Below are 5,483 nucleotides of genomic sequence, written 5' to 3'. Positions count from 1 at the left end.
CTTGAACATGGGTTAAACTCATATTAAAACTAATCATAAAAACCAAATTTAATCAATTATATGGTAAAAATTTCCAAAAAAATCAATTTCTAGAAAACATAGAGTGATATATACATATATATACATAAAAGCTCAAAAGGGTAGTTGATAATTACTTACATTTGCAGAGAACTTAAAGAAAACACTAAAAACACCAAATTCGCCTTAGATTCTGTTTAGGTCTAACTCCTTCTACAAATCTCAAAACAAAATCCCTCCGGTCAGAACTTAGAAATATGTCTCTAGAAGCTACAGTTTAAATTTCACGATGATCCAACGGTTGAATCTCCGGGAAACACTAATTTTGTATGGCCGGGCAGATTTAGGGTGCATGAAGGAGAAGGAAAGGATGAAGATGGTTTGGGAGGGGGAATAACCAACCTATGGACACACGAAATTATAGTCTTAATTTGTGTGATTCCACTTCCCAATAAGGGAAATTTTTATTTTGGTGCCTCTAAAATTTACTTCTTTTAAAACTTACCTTAAACTTTTAATTTTATACTTAAAGCTTAAAACTAGCCTCCAAACTATATTCATAATACCCAATTAACTCTCCAATAAATAAATAAATATAATGTAATCTAATATTAAGGTATGATAACTAAAATTAAGGACACGGATGTGACAATTCTCCTCACCTTAAAGAATTTCGTCCTCGAAATTCATATTCTCTAATCTATCTTAATTTTCTTCAGAAACCATTTTCAAATTATCAAAATTCCTCATAATCATCACAAATTCTAATGTTTCCCTCCATTAACTTCATCATTTATCAATATCACATCTTTGTAACAATCATTTAAATATACTCTTAATATCTCTAAACTTCAACCTAGTCGATTCCATCACCAATAAATCCACAATAAAACTTCAAATATCATATATTCAATTTTATATAATATGATACACTTTATGTTCATATCCTCATAGCATTAAACCATACATCACTTTAGTGACTTTAAATTACAAATGATTTCATCAATTTCATATATATCAAATATATTTCACCTATCTCCAAGTTCTATAGACTTAAAAAATCACTTTTGAACCATTAATATGATATTATATTTTTTTTAATCTTCAAATAATCCGAATCAATGATTTGATTTGCATCAACATATAATTTTATTTCATCATAATTGGCAATTCAACGAGTCGCCGACCGATGAACATAATCATCAACGAAAACTACCGGCAATAATACTTGTATCTATAATTTTTCACTCCAATCATTATTTATATTATAATCTTCAATAATCATCATCAATCAAATATAAACCTTATTATTTTAATACAATTTCCTATCAATAATACTCATTTCATAAAATCTTAATATCAATGCCACTCTTTTAATTCTCCATTTAATTCCTTAAAATCAATTGAGCTCATATGCTATTTTTTTTATAATCACCACTATATATATCATTTATCAATCTAAATAAACTTCAATCTTTTCTCCAAACTATATAACCAATGAATATAGAGTACCTAAATTACGACAATCAATGTTTTTACAAACTCCAAATTATATCCTTACATATATAAAAGTCAATAAGTGTATAATGTCATTCAATTTCCTTATTTGATCTATAAACCCTCAATTTGATCCTTATATAAACTTAGACTATAATCACTCAAACTTCAACTACAAATAACTCTTGACCATTAACAATAAATATACTATATAAATTCAATTATCAATATATATATCCTTAACTATTCATGCTAACTCCAAATTAGTGTCTATTATAATCTCCAAAATATTAATCAAACTCCATGATAATTAGTAAGAATTTTCCATATTTTAATTTTCCTCAAGCTTATATCTAATACCTCCAATTCATCAATTTATCATTTCATCAATTACTTATACTCTTAAGAATATAAACTCATCATATTATTTCAAGTCTTCTAGCCTTATTTCTCATCTAATATATATAGTTTTAAACTAACTATTAAACTCCCAAATATCAATTCCAAATCATACCTAATATCATGTATATAACTTATGTCACCAATATCAAATAATATACTAATTTTCATACACCCAATATATTACTAGCCATAAAATCTCATTTTTACACCTCATTAACTAGTTACTCAATCCTCAAAAATTTTAATTTATTTCTTAACTATCACCAAATATTGATATTCCTCAATTACTATCAACATTAGGTCCGAAAAATTTAACCTAGGCTCTGATACCAAACTGTCACACCCGACCCCAAAACGACCTCAATCGGCATCGGGTGCGAAATAGAAAGACCACAATCAATACCTAAACGTCTCCAAATTATCCAAATATCATATATATCATACTTTTCAAGAATTTCTCTTAGATATATTATAAATATATCCATATTTCTACTACATTCAAATCCCAAATTATTACCCAATACAATCAAATCTCCAAATGAAAGGCAAATGTCCCAATTAAAGACAAAACCGATGACTTGATACTTCAACCTTGTCTATCAACCAGTAACTTCTCTTATACCTTGCTCTTTCTCGCCTAAAACATTAAAACATTTTAAAACGTGAGACAAAAATCTCAGTAAGCAATTATCAACTACATAAAGTATTTATACTCAAAATAACTATATATATTTTTAAATTCTCAAAATGCATCATATAAAATTCATATTCTTAAAAATGATCTTTTTATGGATTAAACCATAATAAAATACTCAAAATAGTACCTTTAACCAAATATGCAATTTAAAATATCAAGTTTACTATCATTTCTCAAAATACCACGCATAGTCAAAACGTAATCACTGTAGTAAAACACTTAATATAAAACTCATATCTAAAATAGCCATATATATTTTATTTGTTTAAAATCTCAACTATTCAAAATCAATAGGTTCGTAATTGACCATTTACTCAAATCAACCGTAAATCAATAAATACTTCATAAATCGTATTTCGATAAATACTTCATAAACTGTATATCGATAAACTTTATAAACTGTATCTCAATAAAATACTCTATAGACCGTATCCATCCGAGAGATAATCCCCATATATATCAATCCCCACAATATAATAGAATCGAGATATCTCATAATTTTGCCTATCTCGCATGGTCTTACTCAACACTTCTTTGTCATACCCGATAGGTCTTTCAACTGTGTACACAGGCCGTATTTCTCACTAAATACGGATTTTAATTAAAACCACTTATCCGGATTACTCTTGATGGATACTAAAAACATTATAATTTCATAATATAACTTAAAATCAGAAATATATCATAAATCAACATCATAAAGTTTCCAAGTAGTCTCAATCAATTTCCAAAATATTCAATCATAAACCATAATTGTGCTAAAATCACCAATAAATAATTTAAAAATATACTTATCAATACTAACTTCAATTTCTTAAAATACACATAAATCATCATATATAAACTTTATTTCAATAAATCACAAATTCATCAAAATTACTACTTTAACAATTTTTAATTAAAACTAAAATAAACTTTAAGAAATAAACTTATAGAAAATCACTTAATATATACATATATCATTGTTCATAATTCAATCATCAATAAAGTTTCTCAACATATTTTTCTTTAAATTCTACTCCTCAAAATATCAAATCTTGTAAAAACTATTAATCAAATATACTAAGTTCATCAAAACAAAACCCAAATCATGCATACATATATGCATATTATAAGTAGAATTTTGCATGCAAAGATATATATGTATATATTCTTGAACATGGGTTAAACTCATATTAAAACTAATCATAAAAACCAAATTTAATCAATTATATGGTAAAAATTTCCAAAAAAATCAATTTCTAGAAAACATAGAGTGATATATACATATATATACATAAAAGCTCAAAAGGGTAGTTGATAATTACTTACATTTGCAGAGAACTTAAAGAAAACACTAAAAACACCAAATTCGCCTTAGATTCTGTTTAGGTCTAACTCCTTCTACAAATATCCAAATCAAAATCCCTCCGGTCAGAACTTAGAAATATGTCTCTAGAAGCTACAGTTTAAATTTCACGATGATCCAACGGTTGAATCTTCGGGAAACACTAATTTTGTATGGCTGGGCAGATTTAGGGTGCATGAAGGAGAAGGAAAGGATGAAGATGGTTTGGGAGGGGGAATAACCAACCTATGGACACACGAAATTATAGTCTTAATTTGTGTGATTCCACTTCCCAATAAGGGAAAATTTTTATTTTGGTGCCTCTAAAATTTATTTCTTTTAAAACTTACCCTAAACTTTTAATTTTATACTTAAAGCTTAAAACTAGCCTCCAAACTATATTCATAATACCCAATTAACTCTCCAATCAATAAATAAATATAATGTAATCTAATATTAGGGTATGATAACTAAAATTAAGGACACGGATGTGACAGTCCTAGCCGGAGGTCTGTGGTCCTTCGATAATCATCTATTGGTTATGAATGACTGGAAGAAAGGAGAGGTGCCGGGGAATGTCAGCCTGGATTATGCTGCATTTTGGGTTCAGGTGTACGACCTTCCAATTGGGACAATGGCCAAATTGGTAACTTTGTGGGGAGGTTTCTGGAGTACGATCCCAATAACAACACGGGAATTAGGAGGTTGTATATGAGGTTGAAGGTGCTAATTGATGTCAGGAAACCACTGCGTAGATTTAAGAAAATCAAAAAGTTGGCATCAGAGTGGGGCTTCATTACTTTTAAGTATGAACGTTTGATGAATTTCTGCTATATGTGTGGGCTGCTTGGCCATACCGATCGTTTTTGTGAGCAAAGGTTTATTACTCCTGCACAGAATGTTACATTCGAATGGGGAGAATGGCTTAAGGCACCAATGTGTAGTGGTTCAGAACAACAGGCTTCGAAGTGGCTTCGAGAGCCGGGCGGTCGGTTGGGTGTACAACAATATCTACAAGTGGGTCCTCAGAGGGTGTTGAAGGATATCACAAATGTAAAGGTTGTGCATGCTCAATCCAGTTCCCCAGGATGTCAGATGGTGGATGAAGTTCAAGCTATGGAAGTAGCTTCAAATGTGGAACATGAAACCACTGTATTGGAGTTTGCGGATGACCGTAAATATAGGAGGGCTAATGGTGAGCCGGTGGTGCTGGAGGGGGTAATCGTAACTAAAAAGGCTTCTATTTCTTTTGATGTTCAGGATGCAGGAGTTTCTTCTAATAATGATGCGGTGAGGCCTGAAGATCAGGTCCACCGAACCACATAAGTTATCTTAGTTGGAACTGCCGAGGGTTAGGCAGTCCTCGTGCAGTTCGGTCTTTGGGAGAGGTTCTGAGGGCTTCTAAGCCGGAAGTGATCTTTCTTATGGAGACTCTTGTGGAGGTTCAGAAGATTGAAATTCAAATACGTGATTCACTTAAGGGGGATTAGAGATTGGTGGGATTTTATGGGTTTGCAGATAGGAATCGACAGAGAGAGTCAT

Source organism: Euphorbia lathyris, chromosome 3 (assembly GCF_963576675.1).
Source record: "Euphorbia lathyris chromosome 3, ddEupLath1.1, whole genome shotgun sequence".
NCBI lineage: Eukaryota > Viridiplantae > Streptophyta > Magnoliopsida > Malpighiales > Euphorbiaceae > Euphorbia > Euphorbia lathyris.
Note: the sequence above shows the minus strand (reverse complement) of the source record.